Source organism: Oryctolagus cuniculus, chromosome 10 (assembly GCF_051225735.1).
Source record: "Oryctolagus cuniculus isolate XC-2025 breed Fujian yellow rabbit chromosome 10, ASM5122573v1, whole genome shotgun sequence".
Lineage (NCBI taxonomy): Eukaryota > Metazoa > Chordata > Mammalia > Lagomorpha > Leporidae > Oryctolagus > Oryctolagus cuniculus.
Window position 1 is genome coordinate 42490684 of NC_142876.1, and position 25304 is coordinate 42515987.

At 42.0% G+C, this 25304-nt stretch overlaps 1 protein-coding gene across 15 annotated transcripts in view; it reads left to right on the top strand.

Moving 5' to 3' along the window:
- LOC138842975 (zinc finger and SCAN domain-containing protein 30) overlaps positions 1-25304 on the top strand; it is a 140390-nt gene that overhangs the window by 34472 nt on the left and 80614 nt on the right. For 7 of the 15 annotated variants that reach the window (XR_011379354.2, XR_016214576.1, XR_011379351.2 and 4 more), the window contains 2 exons: positions 15696-15859; positions 20154-24118. The gene's annotated coding sequence lies outside the window, so the exon portion shown is untranslated. Of the gene's footprint in view, positions 1-3952; positions 4019-15695; positions 15860-20153; positions 24119-25304 lie in introns of all 15 variants that reach the window. The other 8 variants (XR_011379353.2, XR_016214567.1, XR_016214571.1 and 5 more) reach the window with 6 other exon arrangements.

Sequence of the window (25304 nt, forward strand, 5' to 3'; positions counted from 1 at the left end):
GTGGCCCTAGAGCCGCTGGTGGTCGCCGCCCCGGACTTGGAAGCCCGAGCGGCTGTGCGCGGAGAGGCGGTGGCCATGGTGAGAGGCGCCCCCTGCTTGCACTGCTCGGCTCCGTGAATGGGCCATTTCCCAGCCTGGCCGTCTCACACTGACTCCCACTGACGTTGTTCCTGACTCGTCTGACTCCGTTTTCCAGAAAATATTCAGATATTTCTGTAATTCTGGTTGTTTTCCAGGATTTCTGACAAAAGTAAACGGAAGGGTGAATGAGTTAACAAAAAGTAGCAATCACATTGTTCTTACCGATGTTATCATTTGAGCCCTACAACTGGCTGGGAGTAGCAGTGTTGTCCCTAATTTACAGCCGAAGACATTGCCCAGACTGCCGCTGGGACCAGAGACCCTCAAATCCCCGTAGTTAAGAGACTCGGGAGTGCCAGACTCCGTGTTGCTAACACAGGGTTTTCCCATTTTTCACTAGAACCTAACTGGCATTGTCATTATTTAAAATTTTTCTTTGACTATTTGGTAGGTGAACAATGATGCCTCGTGTTTATCTTAGTTTGAGATGAAGATATTTACCCCTCATGTTGGTTGGTTATTTATGGTTCTTCAGAAAAATGGCTTTTCACTTTTTTTTCACTAGCATTGCGGTGTGGTGGGTTAAGCTGCTGCTTGTCATGCCAGCGTCCCCTGTGAGTGCTGGTGGGAGTCCTGGCTTCTCCGCTCCCATCCAGCTCTCTGCTAGTGGAACATGGCCCAAGTACCTGCGCCCCTGCCATCCACGTGGGAGACTCCGAGGTGGCTGCTGGCTCCTTGTGGCCTGGAGAGTGAACCAGGGGATGGACGATCTCTCTCTCTCTCTCTCTCTCTCTCTCTCTCTCTCTCTCTGTTAACTCTGACTTTCAAATGAATAAATCTTTAAGAAAAAGAAAAAAGAAATTAAGGCTGTAGTATTTTTTTCTCACTTGTGAATTTTTTTCACTTCTTAAGGATATCAAATTTTTTTTGACAGAGTTAGACAGTGAGAGACAGAGACAGAGAGAAAGGTCTTCCTTTTTCCATTGGTTCACCCCCCAAGTGGCTGCTATGGCCGGTGTGCTGCGCCGATCCGAAGCCAGGAGCCAGGTGCCTCCTCTCCCATGTGGGTGCAGGGCCCAAGGACCTGGGCCATTCTCCACTGCCTTCCTGGGCCACAGCAGAGAGCTGGGCTGGAAGAGGAACAACCGGGACAGAATCCGGTGCCCCAACCGGGACTAGAACCCAGGGTACTGGTGCTGCAGGTGGAGGATTAGCCTAGTGAGCTGCGATGCCGGACAAGGATATCAATTCTTGTCACAAATATTTTCTCATTTTAAAAATGTTAGCACATAGGATAATAAGGTAATGCATATGTAGAAACAAATTCTCCTTTGTGAGCTACAGTAATTAAAATGCACATATTTAGGGCCTGTGCTTGCAACTCTGGCATTCCCTATCAGTGTCCTGGCTGCTCCACTTCTCATCCAGCTACCTGCTAATGTGTCTGAGAAAGCGGTGGAGGATGGCCCAATCAGTTGGGTCTGCTGTGAGAGACTTGGATACAGTTATGTGGGGAGCAATCCGGACTGGACTGAGTTACTGGAATTAAGACTTATTCTATGCATCTGCTCTCCCACAATATGGCGCTGGGAGAGAAGTAAACAGCTTCCGCACAGCTGCCTCCAGTTCAACCAATAAACTGTAGGACTTGCTCCTGATTGGAGAGCAGCGTACTCGGCGTGTGGGCAGCCGAGTTGGGATTGGCGGAGGAGGACTATAAAGGAGGAGAGAGACGGCATGCACCAGGAACATCTATGAGGAACATCTAAGGGGAACACCTGTGCAGCCCCCGAGAGAGCCGGCCGGCGGTGTGCCGCTCCCCTGCGGAAGTGGGGAATGTGGCCAGGGGGAACTGCCCTTCCACGGAGGTGGAAGGGACAGTAGCCAACCCGGGAAGAACCAGCAGCAAACCCGGGGAGGGCCGAGCAGACAGAAGAACAGCGCAGGGTTCTGTGTCGTTCCTCCACGAAGAGGGGGAGCGACATAATGGTGCCGTGACTCGGATATGAAGCCTAGGCAGGGTTCTGTGTCGTTCCCCCATGAAGACGGGGAGCGACACAGTTATTGGTTCCTGGCTTCTGTGGCTATTTGAGGAATGAACCAGTGAATAGAAGATCTCTCTGTCTTTCAAATAAATGAGTAACTCTTTCAAAACAAAACAAAACAGACACCCCCCCCCCCACATACCTGGAGAGAAAGATGTTCATTTACAAGAAGAGAAGACCAGAAAAACCCAAACAACAGAAGTTCATAAACATTCAAAGTTTTTAGTGACTCACTAGATAATTCCTCAAATAATTTTTTTAAATTAGAAAGCATGCTCCTATCTGCTGGTTCTCTCCCCAAATACCCACAGTGGCTGGGATTAGGCTGAAGCCAGGAACTGGAAACTCAATCCAGATCTCCCCACATTGGGGGCTAGGAATTCGATTACTTGAACCATCACCTGCTGCCTCCTAGGGTCTGCATTGGCAGGAAGCTGGAGCCAGGAGTTGGACATGGGTGTGAAACCCCGGTTCTTACATATGTTCTATCCAGTGTCTTGAACTGCTACATCAAAGTCTACCTCTCACTAAATAATTCATAATCCTTGTGAAATGACCACAAAGAAAACAAATGATGCTACTTCATGTTTCACTTATCTGTTGCTTTATAATAGCCACTCCAATATTTAGTGACTAAAAATAACATTTTATTGCTCACAATTCTGTGGCCTGGCATTCAGGCAGGGTTTAACAGAGATGGCTAGGCCCTTTTTTGGTGAGATTTCAGCAGCTATGGTGGCTTAACTGGGGCTGGAAGGCCCACGATGGCGTTACTCACATTGCAGGAGTCTTGGTGCTGCCTTTTGGCCTGGGGCTACCTGGTGCTCCTCCTTGAGGATTCTCCCCATGTAGTCTCTCATGGTTCCGGAGTGTAGACTTCTCAGGCTTCCTTATGTGCTGAGTGGTTTCCAGGAGAGGATGGCGGAAGAGAAGATGCTGGTTCTCTTACAGCCCAGGTCTGGAATTGGTGTTATATCTCTTCTGCTATATTCCATTGACAGAAGCACTGGATTCAGAGAGGGGAAATAGATGCTACCTTTCAATGTGGGGAGTGGCTTGAACATAGGAGGAAATTCGGGGGATGATCCTTGTTATGTTGGGAAGCTTACTGTTTAGGAGTGGAATTGTTGAGAAAGAGAAAGTGTATGTTAAAATGCTTTAAGTTGCTGTAATAGAAACCTTACTAAACACCTTTATTATTGAAGTCTTTAAAAAAAATCCTACAGGGCTAGATGCATGCAGATAAAACTTTCCCTAGGGTTGGTTAATTCAATGCCTTGGGAATGTGGTCAAGGAGCTGGGTTCCTTCCTTCTTTTTGCTCTGCCATCTTTACGTGTGTTGATTTGTTCTCCTGCCTGGCTTCCCTTATCACCCTAAGCGGCTCTCATTCTGGATTCAGAGGATGTGCAGAAGCAGCAAAAGGGAACACTCTTCTTCTGCTTCTTTTTAGGACTAAGGAAGCCCTCTTCTCCCAGGACTTATCCCTCAGGTCTCCTTAGTTAAAATGGCTTCAAGCGCCCATTCCTATTGCTGCTAAGCAAGGGTAAAGCCTCCAAATGGGCGCAGGCCAATTAGATCCCTATTCCAGGGCTGAGGAGGGGCCCAGCCTCTCCTGAGAGACACAGTCACTCGGGGAAGAGTAGGTGCAATTAGTTATGTTTAGGAAGGCAGAACAGGATAAAGGCCAGAGTGAGTATTAGTGCTAGAACTAGTGACAGTATTTGAAGTATTCATGGAAGTATGCAGGTAGAATGATTTTAAACAGTATTCTTGGGCTCCTTTAATATGAACCAAGGTTGTTTTTTTTTTTTTTTTTTCCAATCAGGAGTGGAAAGATTACAAACACGAGACAGCTGCCTTTGAAAGAAGAGTTTGTTACTCATAGTTCCTGGTATGTCATGTGGGATTGCACGCGGGAGCAAGGGCGAGGAGGAAATGGAGAGAGAAGCTGGGATCAAGACTCTATTATTTGGCTGGCGCCATGGCTCAATAGGCCAATCCTCCACCTAGCAGCGCCGGCACACTGGGTTCTAGTCCCGGTTGGGGCACCGGATTCTTTCCCGGTTGCCCCTCTTCCAGGCCAGCTCTCTGCTGTGGCCTGGGAAGGCAGTGGAGGATGGCCCAAGTGCTTGGGCCCTGCACCCCATAGGAGACCAGGAGAAGCACCTGGCTCCTGCCTTCGGATCAGCGTGGTGTGCTGGCCGCAGCGCACTGGCCGTGGCGGCCATTGGAGGGTGAACCAACGGCAGAGGAAGACCTTTCTCTCTGTCTCTCTCTCTCACTGTCCACTCTGCCTGTCAAAAAAAAAAAAAAAAGAAAAAAGAAAAAAAAAGACTCTATTACTGTAGTGAGGGGAAGTAGGTAAGGGAAGATATCTCCTCTTGGGCAGGAAGCAAACCACATGTGTTGAGGCTGGTGGCTGAAGGCTTTGTATAAGATTTCTGAGTTCCTGAGAAAGCAGTCTTGGACCATCAGCATATCTTGACTTCAAGATACCAAATCATCAACTGCAGAATATCCAGGATAGTTACTCTCCTATCACCATGGTGTCATCAATTTAGCTTGTATTTTTCATAGACAGATAATAGATGTATTAACAGAGTGAGACAATGCCTATTTGTAGTATCTGAGACAGTGAATAAAGGCCTCATTTTCTAAATGGTTCCTTGTGCTCCAGTGTCAAAGAAAACCCTTGAGGTTGTGTGTGAGATGCACTCTATATTTATCAGGCATAGAACAGTCAAAGCTCCAGGTAGGCACCTCCTGTTTCACTTTTATTCACCTTTCCCAGGATAGCCACAATGACAAATCACTTAACAGGAATCTGACCAGGCTCTCAATCCTCTCAGCCACTTCAGAAAGATCTTCCACTAGGATTCTGTTCTGCCTTATGGGTAATTCAGCACAGACACATTCTGAGAATAAGGGGGAAGAAGGCAATGCTTTTCTAAGGCATAGCATATGAGTAATGAGCACCTTAGGTTAAAAAGCTGAGTGAAGTATTTTCTTTTCTTTACAAAGTTTATTTTATTTTATTTTATTTATTTGAAGGAGAGAGAGAGACAGAATCTTCCATCTGCTGGTTTGTCGCTCCCCCTCTTCGTGGAGGAACGACACTAAACCCTGCCTAGGTTTCCTATCCGAGTCACGGCACCATTATGTCGCTCCCCCTCTTCGCGGAGGAACGACACAGGACCCTGCGCTGTTCTTTTGTCTGCTCGGCCCTTCCTGGGTTTGCTGCTGGTTCTTCCCGGGTTGGCTACCGTCCCTTCCACCTCCGTGGAAGGGCGGTTCCCCCTGCCACTTTCCCCACTTCCGCGGGGGAGCGGCACACCGCCGGCCGGCTCTCTCGGGGGCTGCTCAGGTGTTCCTTCAGATAGATGTTCCTGGTGCATGTTGTCTCTCTCCTCCTTTATAGTCCTCTTCCGCCAATCCCAACTCTGCTACCCACGCGCCGAGTACGCTGCTCTCCTCTAATCAGGAGCAGGTCCTGCTGTTTATTGGTTGAACTGGAGGCAGCTGTGTAGAAGCTGTTTCCTCCTCTCCCAGCGCCATATTGTGGGAGAGCAGATGCATAGAATAAGTCTTAATTCCAGTAACAGTCTAGTCCGAGTTGCTCCCCACACTGGTTCACTCTCCACATGGCTGCAATATTCAGGCCTGGGCCAGGATGAAGCCAGGAGCCAGGAACTTTATTTGGGTCTTCCACATGGGTGGCAGGGACCGTCTTACACTGCTTTCCTAGGCACATTAGCAGGGAGCTGGATTGGAAGTAGAGTAGCCAGATCTCCTATATGGGATGCCCACATTGCAGGCAGCTACCCATTGCCCCTCAACACTGGCTCCAAAGTGAAACATTTTCTAAATGGTTTAGAAAATATGAAAATCTAGAGAGAAACCTTGTTTTATAAAGTGGTAGGACTTGAGTGTTAAAATACACTCACCTCATTACATTATAGTTATTATTTTGAAGTAAGGCAAATATATTTAAAAATCCAATTTAGGGGACAAGCATGTGGTACAGTGATTATGACACTGCTTGGGATTCCCACATCGCATATTGGAATGCCTGTGTTGAAATTTTGGCTATGTTTCTGATTCAGTTTCCTTTTAATGCACACCTTAGGAGTTAGGGGATGGCTGGAGTACTTGGGTTTCTGCCATTCATGTGGGAGACGTGGTTGGAGTTCTTAACTCTTGGCTTTGGCCTGGCCCAGCCCTGGCTCTTGTGGGCATTTGGGGAGTGAACCAGTAAATGGAAGATCACTCTTTGTCTCAGTCTTTTTGTCTCTTTTTCTCTAACTTGCAAATAATAATAATGAAAAAAAAAATCTCATTTGGTTGCCTTGAACTTGTAATAATTCCCTAAAATTTTTTTGTAGCAGTCATTACCGGAAGATTTAGATTTTAATGGATTTTTTTTATAGAATTCATTGAATGCTCGTTGGATTTCTATTTGAAAATGTCTAATGAGAAATCCATGTCTTTTCATCTTGTTAGGCAACATGGTGGTACTTGAATAACATGCATGCTACCTAATATTACCTCCTTCCCTCCTGAATGCCAACTTCTTTTGTTTTTTAAAAATTTTCAAGAGTCGTAATCTGACTTGCTTGCCTTTTCTGGATTTGTCTCGGTTTTTAAAAACTTATTATTTTATTCTGTGTTTTTATGATGGGGATTATAATGATACTCTTCTTATAAGTGGCTGCTTCTTTTGGTTATATTAAAAAGAACCCATTGAATGCTTTTTTTTTTTGGTGGTACTTCCCTTATTTTCAAACTACTAGTTTGAAATTTATGATAATGTATACAGGGATTATAAGTTGATGACTTCCATCACCGGAAGTGGAAATGGGCATCCAAAGAGCACATTTGGGAGCAGTATTTCAGGAGAGGAGTGGACAAGTAGGTATGGGCAGAATGTGAGTTCAAGTTGTGGGGCAAGCCTGGTTCAAATCCCTGCTCTCTTAATTATTAGCTGTGACCTTGTACAATTTCCTTAAACTCCTCATGTCTCAGCTTCTTATTATCAATTGTCAATTATTATCAGTGGGAAACTGTGATGTAATAAGTAGAGTACAGGCTTCAGGGCCAGAGAGATGTGATTCATCCACTAAACAGTGGTGTCCAGATGTCCGCGTGTGCCAGGGACCATTTCTTATATTTACTTTTAAAAATGTTTTTATTGTTCTCTGTTAGGTGGTACCAAAAAGTATTTGATAGTGGTTTGAACTGGAGTTCACTTTAAGATAATGAGAGTCCTTTTATACTTCTAAGATCAAAGAAGAAACTGTAAATTGATTTGTTTTGTTTGCTTGTTTTTAGTAAGTGAATTAGAGAACACTAATGCTAAGATTAATGTATGGATGTTATTTAGTCCAATATATAAAATACAGATACTAAGGAAAATATAATTTCACTTGAATCTCTTGATCATTCAGTTTTCACTCTTTGATCTGCAGATTCTAGATTTATTTCACACTGAATGTGGTGGTTTACTGCTGTTTCTCCTGCTTATGCTTATGCATTAAGTACAGTATTTAAAAATAGACGTGAAAAACTGCAATATAGGGGCCAGCATTGTGGTGCAGTGGGTTAGGCTGCAGCCTGTGATGCCAGCATCCCATATCACAGCTCTGGTTCCAGTCCTGGCTATGCTGTTTCCAATCCAGCTACCTGTGAATGGGCCTGGGAAGGCAGTGGAAGATGGCCCAAGTGCTTGGACCACTGCCACCCAGGTGGAAGACCTGGATGGGGTTTCTGGATCCTGGCCTTGGCTTGGCCCAGTCTTGGCCATTTTGACCATTTGGGGAGTGAACCAGCAGATGAAAGATCTCTCTCTCCCTCTCTCTCTGTAACTGCATCACAAATAAATAAGTACATCTTAAAAAAAAAAAAAAAAACCCAAGTGGATTGTAGCAACAACAACAAAACAATCATTTACATATAAAAAGCATCAGAATATATTTTTGGCTGTTGGTATTGGGGAAATGAGGTATTCTTTTTTATGATTTATTTATTTGAAAGGCAGAGTGGGGGAGAGGGAGAGAGTAAGAGAGAGAGAGAGAGACAGGAGAAGAGAAGAGAAGAGGAGGAGAAGAGAGGCCATCTGTTGGCTCACTTTTCAAAAGACCAGTAGCTAGTGCTGGGCCACGCTGAAGCCAGGAGCCAAGAACTGAGTCCTGGTCTGCTACACAGGTGGCAGGGATCCAATTACTGGGGCCATTGTTGGTCGTCTTCCCAGACGCTTAGCAGGGAGCTGGGTCGGGAGCAGAGCTGTGCTCTGATATGGGATGGCAGCATTGCGAGTACCCACTTAACCCACTGCATTACAACACGGGGCTCATGGGGTGTTCTTGGATTGCTGATGCTTACCACTTGGAGAGCCAAAATCAATACATTTCTGCATGTTTTAAATGTGCTTCACATTCTCACGTCTTTTGAAAGTATATTGAAATATATATATACATAAATGATCCCCTGAATTCATATTTCTATCACTGACTTCTCTACCAAGTCCCAGATCTTTATTTCCAATTTGTGCAAACATCTATCCAGGACAGTGCACCATGCTTCAACATTGACACAATAAAATCCAATTTGATGCCTTCTCCCATCTACATTTCATTATTAATCATGAATTATAGTTATTATATAATTATTACTATAGATTAATTTACTTACTTTCTTAACTTGCCTTTCTGCCTCCCACTACAATGACTAAGAAGAAATTTTAGTGCTAGGACAAAGGAACCAAGAAAAGAATCGTTCTTTGATCCTAAGGAAGCATTCTTTGAAATCACTCAAATTTGTCTTGTTTTCTACTGTTTCAAGTCAGGCCTTTATTGTCTTTCTTGAGATTGATTTTAGTTGACCTCCTTGTCTCATCTGTCCTCTTTTTTTTTTTTTTAAGATTTTATTTATTTATTTGAGAGGTAGAGTTACAGATAGTGAGAGGGAGAGACAGAGAAAAAGGTCTTCCATCTGTTGGTTCACTCCCCAAATGGCCACAATGGTCGAGCTGCACTGATCTAAAGCCAGGAGCCAGGTGCTTCTTCCAGGTCTCCCATGTGGGCACAGGGGCCCAAGGACTCGGGCCATCTTCCACGGCTTTCCCAGGCCACAGCAGAGAGCTGGATCAGAAGAGGAGCAGCTGGGACTAGAACCAATGCCCACATGGGATGCCGGCACTGCAGGTGGCGGGTTAACCTACTGCGCCATGACGCCGACCCTAATATCTGTCCTCTTATTCCAATGTCTTTTCCTGATTACTGCGAGTCTGACCGTGAACCTGATTTGTGTAATCATGGTACTTTACAAATCTTTGCTTCCCTGCTGTGTCCAGAATGAAAGGAACATACCTTACCATACCATCCAACACTTCCTCCTCCTCACCCTCAGCTATTATCTACCCCACACACCTAGGCACAGACAGTGATGTGACATTTCTTTCCTTGCTTTTGCTCTGAATGTTGTCCTTAGTAAGCTTTTGCTTTGGGTTGACATCCTCAGCATCCTTCAAGACCAGTCTATGTATTATTTTTCTTGTGAAATCTTCAGCTCTCCAAGAATAGTTCTGTGACAGTTGTTCCTCTTACTCATGTTGGTAGATTCCCAGGATCTTGCTGAGCACTTTGAGCCCACTATCAATTTCTTTGTAAAATTAAAAATAGGGGCAGGCTTTTGGCCTAGTCGTTAAAATGCTAGATAGGACGGGTTGGAGCTGTGGCTTAGCTGGTAAAGCAGCCGCCTGCAGTGCCAGCATCCCATATTGGTGTGGGAGACCTGGAAGAAGCTCCTGTCTCCTGGCTTCTGATCAGTGCAGCGCCAGCCATTGCAGCCATTTGGGGAGTGAACCAGTGGACAGAAGACTTCTCTTTCTGCTTCTGCCTCCTCTGTAACTCTGCTTTTCAAATAAATAAAAATCTTTAAAAAAAAATGCTAGTTAGGATAGCTCAAGCAATTGGGTCCTTGACACCCATAGGGGAAACCTGGATCATGCTCCTAGTTCCTGACTTTGGCCTGGCCCAGTCGAGGCCATTGCAAGCATTTGGGGGAGTGAAACAGATGATGGGAGCCCTCTCTGTCTCTTTCTTGATCTCTTTCTGCTACTCAAATTGAAAAAAAAAAGCACCTGTTTTAAGATAGTTTTTGTTACTTTTAGTTCTTCGGTAAATTTCCTTTGTTCAATTTCTTAACAAAGCAGACCAATACCATTCTCATAGTCATCATTACTTTGACACATGTTTAACACATGCCTGGACTTCTTTCATACAATTGAGTTATCATACAATTTCATATAATTGAGAAAGATCTAACAGCTGGTTCAGCACTCACCAAATAAGTGGGCTGTGTGTAGTAAACCAGAGTGGCTAAGTGATAACACTTCTGCTATGAGCCCTCAGTGAGTTCCAACAGAGACTGCAGTCTTCAAATGTCATTGGATTTATAAGGTCACAACCCGACTTGTGCTTGACACATCTTTTTTTTTTTTTTTTTTTAAGATTTATTTATTTATTTGAAAGACAGAGAGCGAGAGTGAGAGCGAGAGAGAGAGAGAGAGAGAGAAAGAGATCTCCTTCCTTTCCACCCACTGGTTTACTCCTCAGATGGTTGGAATGGCTTGGGCTAAGCCAGGCCAAAGCCAGGAGTCAGGAACCAGGAGCTTCTTCTGGGTCTCCCACATGGGTGCAGGGACCCAAGTACTTGGGCCATCTTCTGCTGCTTTTCCAGGTGCACTAGCAGGGAGCTGGATTGGAAGTGGAGCAGTGTTAGCACTACAGGCAGAGGCGTAATGTTCTGTGCCACAGCGCCAACCACCTTGACGCATTTCTGAACTCCAAGACTATTTTCTTATATAATCTTGGAGCTATCTCAAGTAAATTCCTTGCAGTTAGACAAGTCTAGTGAGTTTTGTGTTTAGATGGTGATCAGTTTCTAGCCTCCTAGGGAGCTGCGTGGAAAGCAGGGACTCAAATAACAACCTTTTAAATCGGAGGGCATGAAGGGGTCTCCTAAAGCTTCAAAGTCAGAGATGCTGTTAAGTAGCAGCTCGTGTAGGTAACCACAACAACATGGCAGAATAAAATAAAATTAGGAAAATGCACAAATCAGTGCATTCTGCTAATAACTGAAGCCAACCACACCAAACAAAGTAAGTAATTGTTTATCCTTTTATCTACTTGCCCCAAATTTTTAGATAATTTTATTAGTCTATAAAAGGACCACATACTAGTAACATCCTACAGGCATAATAAATTATTTGAAGATGTTAAATGCCAAAACATGTCATGGGATAAATTCTTCCATTTTTATGGGAGAATTTACTTATACAAGGAATTGAGTAAATTAGTCAGCCTAAAAATTTACTAGGTTTGTGGTGATTTGATTGAGTTTCTGGTAATAGTATCTGTTAGTAGTTCAGATATATTAAGGGTTAATGTTATAAGCAGTAGAAAATTACCACATATTAGTCATTTTATTAGACTGAAAGGTTATTAAATGTGGGAATAAGAACTATTCCATATTACATAATCATTTTTCAGTTTCTCATTTCTCAAAGTCCCCTTGATCTTTTACCTCTTTCTGTTTTTCTCTCTGGATTAAAAGGAATCTTGCTGTTTTGTCTTCAATTACCCCTGCTGTGAATTAACGGCAGCTAATCATTAGCAACAGCGGTGACATTAGCTCTGATTGTGAATGCTTGAAACCACACCCTACGAGCTTTGCTTTTGGAATAGAGCAAAGCGATCCAATAGAGCCAATAGAGCAAATAGATGTTTTGTTTACCCTGCCTTTCACAGTCACCGAGTTTGAGGGCACTACGAGTGGCACAGGATTCTGGAGACATTTCCCCGGAGCCTGCTGCCCCCTCATGGCCAGATGAAATAGGGCCATTTCAGAAGGACCCTGATGGAGCTTGCAGTGTCATTTCTCATTCTTTCTTACACGTGACACTTTTTGAAAACACACATTTGGCTTGTCCACATCTGGAGGCGAAATTAACTTTTTAAGATATCAATAAAAATCATATCACATCCTAAGGAATCAAATGAGCTTGAATATTTTCTATAGAGTTACTTGAATATAGAGATGCTGTAGGAGAGTAAATTTGATTGTAGCTACTTTTGAGTTACATGAACAGAAAGAGAAAATTAGCCTCAGAGCGTTTGTTTATTTGCATTTAATAGTGAATCTTTTAAGATTCAGTTCTCCCTATTTAGTCTTGTAAATTCAGCTTTGCTTTTAAAGTGATGGGGTACATGAAAACTAAATAACTGGCCTAAATGAAAATGTTGAATATTTAACAGGTCATTAATATCTAAAATATGTGCTATAACTCATACATTTTTGATACTTAATTAGATAAACGATGATGATTTATGAAGCACCAGTGATCCAGGCACTCTACTAGGTTCCCTGACTGCTGTAGTAAATAAAAGGTCCTGCCCTCCAGAAATCCATCTAGAGTGAGACAGAGACATCAACAGAATTCTAGAATAAGTGAAGAAGGTCCAGTGTATGTGGAATGCTTTGGAAATATGCAGGAGGAACTCTGGCTCCAACTTGGATTATGGGAAATCAAAAACAAAGTAAATTAATATCAATATTCTTTAAACATTTTTATGTATTTATCTGAGAGGCAGAGACAGAGTGAGTGAGAGAGAGCAAATTCCTATCTACCAGTTCACTTCCCAAATATGCCCACATGGACTAGCTGTAGGGTTTGGGGGGAGGGCAAAGCCAGGAGCCTGGAACTCAATCCAGGTCTCCTAAGTAGACGGCAGGAACCCAGCTACTCCAGCTATCCCTGCTGCCTCCCCGGGTTAGTATTAACAGGAAGCTGGATTCAGGAACAGGGATGGTGATCAAATAGAGGTGTTCTGATGTGGAATGTGGGCTTCTTAACTGGTGTCTTAACCTCCAGGCAAAATGCCTACCCCTAATGTAAATATCCTTTGGCAGGCACACTACTTCCTAGCTGACAAGTACAGATTTAAATATACATCTCCTATAAGACATTGACATTCCAGTTTTGCATGGTCTGATTTCTATCTAAAGTATTTATTGTTCATTGGCAATTTTCCTTCTTTTTTCTGTTGAGGAAAAATGTTTACATTTAGGAAAATTGTTTACTGTTTCCATGGTTAAGATGTAACTCATTAGCCGGCGCCGCGGCTCAATAGGCTAATCCTCCGCCTTGCGGCGCCAGCACACCAGGTTCTAGTCCCTGTTGGGGCGCCGGATTCTGTCCCAGTTGCCCCTCTTCCAGGCCAGCTCTCTGCTGTGGCCAGGGAGTGCAGTGGAGGATGGCCCAAGTACTTGGGCCCTGCACCCCATGGGAGACCAGGAGAAGCACCTGGCTGCTGGCTTCTGATCAGCACGGTGTGCTGGCTGTAGCGTGCCAGCCGCGGTGGCCATTGGAGGGTGAACCAACGGCAAAGGAAGACCTTTCTCTCTGTCTCTCTCTCTCACTGTCCACTCTGCCTGTCAAAAAAAAAAAAAAAAAAAAGGATGTAACTCATTTACTTTAATAAGTATAGCTGAGAAATAATCAGTGAGTACGAATGTGTTGATGTTTACACCCTTTCTGGATTTAATAATAAGAGTCATATGAATGATCACTTTTGCTTTTTTAATTACTTACCAACATGATAACCATGCCATTCCCCCTTTTATAATTTAGGTTAACGTTCTATAAACAATTATTTCTTTAAATTGATTTTCTTCTCTATGGGAGTATACATTTTAGAATATATAATTCCTTTCTGCTTTTAAATTTATTCTGTTTAGGCCAGCTCTCTGCTGTGGCCAGGGAGTACAGTGGAGGATGGCCCAAGTGCTTGGGCCCTGTACCCCATGGGAGACCAGGAAGAGCACCTGGCTCCTGGCTCCTGCCATCGGATCAGCGCGGTGTGCCGGCCGCAGCGCGCCGGCTGCGGCGGCCATTGGAGGGTGAACCAACGGCAAAGGAAGACCTTTCTCTCTGTCTCTCTCTCTCACTGTCCACTCTGCCTGTCAAAAAAATTAAAAAAAATTTATTCTGTTTAAAATGAAAGGGCAAGTTGCCAATCTGGATTGAGTAAATGAATAAAATGAATTGATTAGCAAACAAATAAATACACAGTGTACCCACGTAATGAGCTGTTAGAATATTTATCGCCAACTTTAGATTGCTGCTATAGTAAGCCGTAGACGTTTGGCATTTTTCTGAGAGTCACCTGTCAACTGCAAAAGTCATTCTCTCCCCTTCCAATTGCCCGCCTTCCATTTGTCTTCTATTTTGTATCCTTTTAATATAGCATGGCATTGTTAATGCCTTTACAACTAGAAGCAACATTTGATCATTGTTCGTGTTTTAAAGTACGTTTGGACTAATTTCTGAGACTGCTGACTGGGAAATCGTCTTTCAGCACTTTGACTCGGGGCTTTTTGTAACATCTTCGGACTCTTGGTCTCTGATTAGATGTTTTCCAGAATATTTTTAGTCCAAGAAACAAAATCGCTCAGGATGGATGCCTTTTAATGGAGTTACAGTGATTAAAATAATATTTTCCTTATCTACTTAGAAGTTGTTTTCAATCCAGTTTTTAAACAGGTAGTTTTGCATTGTTAAAAAAAAAAAGCAAAAGGCACAAAATGCAAAATTTTCTCTCCTCAGCAAGTTCCCACTTACACGTCTGCCCTTGCGACAGCCAGTATAAGTGGTTTGTTATTGGCATAAATAAGCAGGTGAAATATGTTTTCTTATTTTACTACTCTTACTCAAAGGTAGTATTATATACACCCTGTTTTCACTTAAAAAAAAACTAGTATCATATTGAGATTTTGTTATATTATTCACTTAAAGTTTCTTTTACAACCACATAATATTCTATCATGTAAAATTTGTTAACCATAATTTATTCATTCAGTCAGCCTCCCACTGATGGATGCTTGGGTTGTCTCCAATTTTTGCAGCAATGCTATGACCTTACCACAATGTTACAAATAATAACCACATACATTGTAAAATAAGATTACTGGTCATTTCTTATTATTTCCTATGAATGTTTTTTCTCATGTATTCTGTGGGTCTTGGCCCTGTTTTTCTTTCCCTTTGTTTTGTTTTTGCCTTGCAGAATTTTTGCAGTTATCTTTTGTATGGCTTCTTCATTTTGTGTCATAGTTGGAAAACCCTTCCTTTCTTCAAGGTTATAAAACATTCCCATTTTATACTATTTTTATTGTCTTATTTTCACATCTAATCTTTGATCCATATAGTGTTTATCCTGATGTACAGTATGGGTCTAATTTTTTTCAGGTGGCTGCCAAATTGTTGTAATACCATTTATTAAATGGTCCATTTTCCTCATTAATTCTATATGACAACTTTGTCATATACCAAATTCCAATGTATATTTCACTTGTTTCTTGGCTTTATATTCTAGTATGTTCTGGGTTTGTCTGACAGTTTTACTAAATGACTTTTGATTTATTAAATAATAATATGATTTTTGCTTGGTTTTATTTGACAAATCACATGAGGTTGTAAACATTCTGTGCTTCATCTTATGTTGCTACAGGACAATACTAAAAGTATCAGGATTCCGGGAGGGTGGCAGAGCATGAAGCCCTTGGAATCCGCCTTCCTGTTCAGATGACAGCCACGCTGGAAGTCTGTCTGACATGATTTTGGAACTCTGGCATCTATTGAAGGTTTACAACCTCTAGAGCAAGGCTTGAACAGGTAACTTGTGGTTAATTTTGATCAATTTCAGCTCCTAAGACAGTAGAGGTTACCCATCTCCTGCTTTCAGCCTGGTGGCAGGCTGGAACAGCTTAGTGTGGCTTGCAGGAGCCGGGGAGAGCAAAGAGGATGCTGTCTTCCAAATATCAGCGTCTGTGCTCTGCTCACTGAATGCTGCTCCAGATCACCTCCCCTACTATTCTTTTTTTTTTTTTTTAAGATTTATTTTATTTATTTGAAAGTCAGAGTTACAGAGAGGCAGAGGCAGTGAGAGAGAGAGAGATCTTCCATCTGCTGGTTCACTCCGAAGTTGGCCACAACGGCCGGAACTGCGCCGATTGGAAGCCAGGAGCCATCTTCTACTGCTTTCCTAGGCCACAGCAGAGAGCTGGATGGGAAGTGGAGTAGGATGCCAGCAGGCAGGCAGCAGTGCCGCCCCCCACCCCATTCTTGCTTCTTTTGTTACATGGCCTCCATTGTTGTAAGACTTCCAGAGACAGGGCATGTGTTGGGTACACTGGTTAGGTCATTGCTTGGGAGCTCATATCCCATGTTGGATTGCCTGGGTTCAAGTCTTGGCTCTGTGTCCAATTCCAACTTTCTGCTATGTGGACTCTGGGAGTTAGCAGCTGATGGCTTTGAGTGCTTGGGTCCCTAATACCCCTGTGGGAGACTCAGATTGAGTTTCCGTTCCTGACTGTGGCCTGTTGCAGGCATTTGGGGAGTGAGCCAGTGGGTGGAGGATCTCTGTGTGTCTATCTCTCTGCCTTTCAAATAAATAAAAAATGACTTTTAGGGGATATGAAAGTCCAGTACTCCTTTTTATCCCACCTTAATTTTTCTTTTCTCCTCTTGGGAGTCAGGCATTGAAAACTGGGATATTCAGAAGCAAGATGGAGACATTGAAAAGAAAGTAGCCATACATGATCAGGAAATGGTGCCAGCACAGAGATTGCCTATAACAATCAGAAAAACAAAAACAATAAAAACAGTAGCAAAGATGGCAGGATGTGGGAAAGGAGAGGGAGAATCTGATTTCTGGAATTACCACATTATTAGATTCAAATGTCCAGTTTTCAACAAAATATCATAAAGCATATACGGAACCAGGAAATCAACAGAAAATGTCCCTGAAAGAGACAGGATGGCAGGTCTACTAGAAAAGTATTTTAAAATAAGGTGCTCAAAGAACTAAAGGAGACGTAGAGAAAGTCAAGAAAATGATGAATAGATGTACATACAACGTGGAAATACCAATAAAGAGCTAAAGAGAGAGCACTGTGGTACAGTGAGTTAAACCCCTTCTTGGGATGCCTATACTGGAGTGATAGCTCAAGTTCTGACTACTCTGCTTCTGGTCCAGTTCCTGCTAATTCACCCGGGAGAGCAGCAGAGGATGGGTCAAGTGCTTGGGCCCCTGTGGGAAACCTGTACTGGGTTCTGGGATCCTGGCTTCAGTCTGGGTCAGCTGTTATAAGCATTTGAGGAGTAAACCAGTGGATGGAAGTTCTTTCTCTTTCTCTTCCTTTCAAGTAGGTGATAATAAATAATAAATAAGTAAACTTTAAAAAGGCCAGAAAACCAAGAGAAACAAAAACACCCTAGAGTTGAAAAGTACAATGATATTCTTATAGAAATGAAAAATTCAGTAGACAGATTAAAGGCAGATTTGGGTAGGCAGAAGAGAGATTCAAAGAACCTAAAGATGGATCAATGGGAACTACTGAAATTGTGGAGTAGAAAGAAAAAAAAGTAGAAGAACAATGTATATCATTTTGGGAGTTGTAGGAGAATAGAAAGGGGCAGAGAGAACATTCAGATAAATAATGGCTCAAAAATGACCAAATCTGATGAAGGAGATGCATGTAAACATCCAAGAAGCTCAGCAAAGTCTTAGTTAAAGGAACTGAAAGAGACTCATGCCAAGACAGATTACAATCAAGCCATCAAAAGGCAAAGGAATTGAGAATCTTTTTTTTTTTTAAAGATTTATTTATTTACTTGAAAGGCAGTTACAGAGAGGGAGAGACGGCAAGAGAGAGAGGGAGAGAGAGTGAGAGAGAGAGAGAGAGAGAGGTCTTCCATTCGCTGGTTCACTCCCAAATGACTGCAGCAGCTGGAGCTAGGCTGATTCAAAGCCAGGAACCAGGAGCTTCTCCTGGATCTCCCACGTGGGTGCAGGGGCCCAAGGACTTGGGCCATCTTCTACTGCTTCCCCAGGCCATAGCAAAGAGCCAGATTGGAAGTGGAGCAGCAGGATTCCAACCAGTGCTCATATTGGATGCTGGCACTGCAGGCCACAGCTTTATCTGTTATGCCACAGTGCTGGCCCCTAGAGTTTCTATTCTGTTCCATTGGTCTATACATATTTTTTTTTTTTTTTTGGTGCAAGTAAGAGGCTGTTTTGATTATAATTGCCCTGTAGTATGTCTTCAAATCTGGTATTATGGTACCTTTGGCTTTGTTTTTGTTGTATGAGATTGCTTTAGCTATTAGAGCTCTCTTGTGTTTCCATATGAATTTTAGCATCATTTTTTCTAGATCTAAGAAGAATGTCCATGGTATTTTGGTTGGGATCACATTGAATCTGTAAATTTCCTTTGGTAGTATAGACAGTTTTTTAAAAAGACTTATTTATTTATTTGAAAGGCAGAGTTATAGATAGACAGAGTTATAGAAAGACAGGCAGACAGAGAGAGAGAGAGAGAGAGAGAGAGAGAGATACAGAAAGAGAGAGAGAGGTTTTCCATCAGCTGGTTCACTCCCTAGATGGCTGCAATGGCTGGAGCTGCACTGATCCGAAGCCATGAGCCAGGAACTTCTTCCAGGTTTCCTGCATGGGTGCAGGGACCCAAGGACTTGGGCCATATTCTGTTGCTTTCCCAGGCCATAGTAGAGAGCAGGATTGGAAATGGAGCAGCTGGGACTCAAACCGGCGCCCATATGGGTTGCTGGCACTGCAGGCAGCAGCTTAACCCACTGTGCCACCATGCCAGCCCCATTATGGACATTTTGATGATATTGATTCTCTAATCCATGAACATGGAAGATTTTACCATTTTTTATGTCTTCTTCCACTTTTTATTTAATGTTTTATAATTTTCATAATAGAAATCTTTGATATCCTTGCTTAATTTTATTCCAATGTATTTAATATTTTTTTGTAGCTATTGTGAATGGGATTGACCTTATAAGCTCTTCTTCAGCCATGGTGTTGTCTGTGTATACAAAGATTATTGATTTTTGTTTGTTGATTTTATATCCTCCTTTATGAGTTCCAGTAGTCTCTCAGTGGAGTCTTTAGGATCTCCCACATATAGAATCATCTCATCTGAAAATAGGCATAATTTGACTTCCTGCTCTCTGTCACTCTGGCTTTCAAATAATAAATAAATAAGTAAATATTTTAAAAGAGGACCACATAAAACACTATTTGATCAACCTTTTTTTCTTCAACCATCACACACAACTTGGAAAACAAAAGATAAAGGAACGTCTGTTGTAGTTATCCAAGTTTTTATTCTTTCTGTTCTTCCTTCCTGATCTTCCAAGTGACCCTCTTTTTATTATTTCTGTTCTGCTTAACCCTAGGGTTAAGGCTGGAGTTCAGTATATCTTCTGTTTCTTTTCTGAAACTTGTTTTTGTTCATTTGTATTTTTAATTCGTTTCAAATGTGTTCTTAATTGCATATTGAAACATTTTTCTGATGGCTGTTTTAAAGTACTTGTCAGATTATCTGTATCTGTCTCGTCTCAGGATCAGTGTTTGTTGATTATCTTTTCCCATTCAAGTTGACATTTTCCTAGGTCTTGATGTTTTAAAATTATAGGCAGAACATTTTGGATATTTTGTTATAAGACAACAGTGGATCCTGTATTTAAGTATTTACATTTTTAAATTTTAATTTGAAAGACTGAGACAGAGAGAGAGAAAGAGAAAGAGGGAGAGAGCAGGACTTTTCACCGGCTGGTTCACTTTCAAAATGCTCTGCAGCGTCCAGGGCTGGGCCGGGCCAGGCTGAAGCCACGATCCAGGGACTCCATTCGGGTCTCCCACATGGGTGGCAGGGGCCCAAGTACTCGGGCCATTATCTACTACCTTCCCAGACAAATTGACAGGAAGCTGCATTGGAGGCAGAGAAGTTGGGACTTGAACCAGCACTCCGATATTGAATGCCACTGTCTCAAGCAGCCGCTTAACTTGCTGTGCTGACCCACTGCAGCTGGTTTCTTGTGAGAGATTTGTTGTTGTTGTTGTTGTTTGTGCTCATTGTTTTTTCTGTGTTGTTGTTAGCCTTTTCAGCTCCAACTCTGGAATATGTGAAGCAAAAAGAAACCCCGAGAGAACTCACCACCTACCTTTCTTGGACCTTTGGACGTCCATAGCCAGTGTGCCTGTTTTCTTTTCTTTCTACCTTTTTAAACTTTTCTACATATAATATTCAGAGATTTTTAACTATACTTAGCAGGGGGAATAGGGAGAAATGATTTTATTCCACCTTGTCCTGAAACCAGAAACCCATGAAATAGTTTTTAGTATATAATATTATTTGTATTCAGATTTGGAAAATGGAGACTTAAGGAGCTCTCCAATATGTAGTTGCTTTTTGGCAAGTATTGTAGAATTATCACCAATGGAATTAAAATCATATGTCCTGAAGTCACTGTACAAATGTCAAGAACAAAGTTTAAGATATTGGATGCAAAATCTAGCTATGTTTCTGGGGATGCACAGTGATTTATTGACCAGAAGAAAAAGAGAACAGAATACCAGTTGAATGTGTCCAGTGTTTGTCACCCATTCTCTTTTGGACAGATTACTTTCTGGGAGCTTCATAAAATAGCTTTGTGTGACAGGGAAGGACCTTAGAATTGTAGGAAGCCTTGCCAAGATTCCACGTGCAGAGTTTTAGTGAGGCACACACTCATCAGTGTTGATTGGAGTTATGTAACTCATGTTCCCCAGGGTATTACAGCTTGCTTTGTTAGTGTCTAATCTACTGCCAGACTCCCAAAAGGCCGGAATCTGGCAAGACCACACTAAGACGAAATGCAACACTGTTTTTTTGAAAAAAAAAAAAAAAAAAAAAAAAAAAAAAGGCAATCCAAGCTGTTCCCTGTAAATTTTAAGCCTAGATTTAATCAAGTCCAGCCAAAATTATTCCACCCAGGAGCTATTATCACATTCCTGCTTTTGAAAGCAGCTAAAACCACGGAATTGTTGGCAGTCATAGCCAATCCTTTAGAAACAAAAAATTCATATAGCCTCCCAGTTCTTAACTCCAACTTCCTTTTCCTGTTTAACATATTTATGAAGTTAGTTGGGAAAAAAAGTTTGCATTTTAATTTGTAAATCTTCAATTTAGAACTTTCTGCTAATGAAAAGGATACTGAATCTGGACGAGACACAGTTACTTGGAAAATTGATTTTTAAGGGGATTAATATGGAGAGCTGTATATAATTTTTAAGCTAAGAAAATAAAAACCAAAACCCAAGAGATCATAACCTATGACTGACACTAAAAGCTACCAGTTTTTATTTATGTAAATACTCTTTGAGCTGCAAATACTTGACAAACTTGAAGCTAGGCTGAGCCCTAATCTCTTCTCCTCACTCTGTTTCTTCCCCTTGTTTTCGGAGATGCTTACATGAAAGAGAAGATACTTGAAGAGGTATGTATTCTATTATGCTTTTTCAGAAATATCTACTGTTTTGCTTGAGCTGTTTCTATTACACATGATAACTACTTGCATGTTAATCAACAGACACGTTTTGATCTGGACAGACAGTTCTCTAGGGAAGACCTTGGAGAGCTATCCCGAGGGTACAAGGCGACCTCATTTTAAGTAAAATTGAGAAATACATGGAAGCAGGCTTTACTGCATCAGTGCACTGTTTGTCTTTTCTCCGTTCACCCATTTCCGCCCTCGCGTCCGGTCCTAAGGCTTGATTCTACCCTCTTGTGACTGTCAGACATTTTTGTCAAAAATGGACTTATGGAATATATCAAAAGTGATTTAACCAAGGTATGAATTCTTTCAGTCTCTTTTGTTTTTACAACAGGATCTCTGGATGACAAAAAAAGCGCTCTTGTCTTCCCGCTCTGCTCTCCCGAGGCAGAAGTGGAGAGTAAGAGAGCATGCCCTCTGCAGGCTGTGGGCCCGGGGCCTGTGCTCCCTGGACACACACAAGGCTCTTCCTGAACCAGGGAAGGCCCTCCTGCAGGGGGGAGGGCTGTAACCTGATCAAACCCCTGGAGCCCCGCCATCCTGCGTTCTCAAGGGAAGAGCTTAAGCTAAAGACCTTCTCTCATCGGGCCATCAATCCAAATCAGAGTGTCTGTTCATTAAATCGCCAGTGGCCATCTGTTTGCTAATTCATGTACTTCTTTTTCCCTTAGGTTCCAGCTCCTTGTACTGGTTAGCCTGAGCTTGATCTTTAGGTGAACCACAGGTTAATTTTATCTGGAATGGAATATGGCTTTATTAATTCTTCCATTTGGTTGAACTATTTAAGGGAAAGGGAAAAAATTGTTGTTATGCTAAAGTTTTTGAGTACTGGTTATGTAGGCTCTGGATTGGTATTTGGCTTTGGCTGGGGACATTTGAATACTCCCAGATGAATTGTTCTGTGTTATTCCTTTTCTCAGTTTGGCGGTGAAGATGGTCCTGTTTACATTTACTGATTTTTTTTTAAGCGCTAGGCATTGCTCTTTATTTTCTTTTTTTATTAAGCAATTCATATATATTGTAATGGATCCAGTCATATAGTATAAAGGGCAAGTTTAGATAACCAATGTCAATATCCCTTTGCTAAATTTGTACAAATATGTATGTGTGGGATGGATTAAAGATCTAAATGTAACAAACAAAGCTATAGGAGAATTTTTATTTATTCTTTTAGGTTTCATTTATTTGAAAGACACACCCACAGAGAGGGAGAGAGAGAGAGAGAGAGAAGAAGAGAGGGAGAGAAACAGAGATCTTTCATCCACTCTTTCACCCAAATACATCCAAAAATAAGAGTGGTCCAGGCTGAAGCCAGGAGCCTAGAACTCCCGCATGGGCGGCAAGAACCCATGCACTGTCACTGTCACTGTCGCCTCTCTTGGTGTGCACAGGAGGCAGTGGAATCTGGAGTGGAGCTAGGACTCACATCTAGGCACTGGAACAGGAGATGCAGTCATCTTAAGCAAACAACAAATGCCTGTCCCTGGTAGAATATTTTTGGATTGTGGCAAAGTAGAAGGAAGCAGTAAGGGAGTGTCTTGAAATGGAAAATCTAGAAGCATAGTCAGATTTGAATACCACGAAAACTAAAAGTTTCTAAAGATGATAATCAGTTTGCGAAATTATTTATAGTGCACTTATAAGTACTGCCACTGAATCAACCAGTTGTTTTAGTACCACATAGGTCTAATTTTGATCAATAATTTTAATTCACATATTCTCTTTTAATAAGAGAACATGTGGGCTGGCGCCGTGGCTCACTAGGCTAATCCTCTGCCGGCGGTGCCGGCACTCCGGGTTCTAGTCCCGGTTGGGGCGCCGGATTCTGTCCCGGTTGCTCATCTGCTAGTCCAGCTCTCTGCTGTGGCCCGGGAGTGCAGTGGAGGATGGCCCAAGTGCTTGGGCCCTGCACCTCATGGGAGACCAGGAGGAAGCACCTGGCTCCTGGCTTTGGATCAGCGTGGTGCGTAGCGGCCATTTAGGGGGTGGGCCAACGGAAGGAAGGCCTTTCTCTCTGTCTCTCTCTCACTGTGTAACTCTGTCTGTCAAAAAAATAAAAAAATAAGAGAATATGTGAATTAAAATTAGTATATATAATTATACTATATATTCTATATGACTTGATATAATATATATTATATTATATATTATAATAATATGGATTAAAATTAGACTGAAAATAAGTATATATGTTGAAAGAACCATAAGACTATATTTCCTTGGCTGTAAAAAATCTACCCAGTAGAATTTTAAAAATTTTGAGTTTGATTTATTTTTGAATTTCTCTTTCATTCTAGATTCCGTAGATGGGAATGCGTAAGGAGAGCTCGGTCTCCACCGGGAGAGCTACTTGATCGTGGCCTGGAGAGCTGGGCCATTTCCCTGTTCTGCATCTCCTGGTTTTCTTCATGTGCAAGCGTCTACACACATGGTGTTCCCTTCCTGAGCACTGTTCAATTGAACTTCCCACTGGAGAAGGACAGCACTGGGGACCTCTTTCTTCCTTAGTGTTATGATCTACACTGAGTGGTAAGACTGAGAGGAAAACATTTCTATTAACACTGTGAAGAAAACACAGCAACTTAAATAAGAATTTCTTGGGGCTGGTGTTGTGGCACAATGAGTTAAGCCTCCATCTGTGATGCCAGTATCATGTCCCTGATAATGCACCAGGGAAAGCAGCAGAAGTGACTGGGTCCCTGCCACTCAGATGGGAGAACCCCATGGAGTTCCAGGCTCCTGGCTTCAGCCTGATCCAGCCGTAGCTACTGTGGCCATCTGGGGAGTGAACCAATGGGTGGAAGACCTCTTTCTCCTTATGTCTCTCCCTCTGTCTGTCATTCTGGCTTTCAAATAAACAAATCTTAAAAAAAAGTTCATGAGAGATACATAAAAAGGAATTTTCTGCAATTTATATAAAGAAAGTTATACAGCATTCTGTTGTTTTGTGGGAGTCACTTAAAACTAGGATGGTATGTTGGTATTGTTTCATTGATTATGTTTCAGATTCTACAAATTGGCTGATAGTTGTAGTAAGAACAGTCCACGTTTCAAGCTGTAGTTGAATTGTTGCCTGAATTGTGGACATTAGTGATGTCTGGATCTTGGAATGCAAATAGAGCTTTTCCTTTCCTGGGGTGAACATCCAGTGGGCCAGCCTCCATCGAGTGATTACCAGCATGTGACAAGGGACAGCCCTGACACGCAGCACTTTCCTCATCTGGGTTATTACCCTTTTGCTTAGGCTGTCGTAGATATTCTTTTTTTCCCCAAGAATGTTTTATTTAAATAATATAAACTAAAAGCATTTCATAAATAACTTTAGGAACATAGTGATTCTTCCCACCGTACCCACCCTCTTGCCCATACTCCACCCCCTTCCTCCTCCCTCTCTTATTCCCAGTCTTATTTTTTACTAAGATCTATTTTCAGTTAACTTTATACAGATTACTCTCTCTATATATGAATATATAATTATATAATATTACATCTTATATAATTATATATTAATAATTATATATAATATATTATATATTAATATATATTAACTCTATACTAAGTAAAGAGTTCAACAAATTGTATGAAAAAAAAACTGTTCCTCAACAGTTGAGACAAGCACTGTTCAAAGTCGTTGCATCTTGAAGTTGATGTCACTTTGTAGATATTCTTAATATATCACTCTTCTGCATTTGTTTTATCTACTAAAAATTCAGTA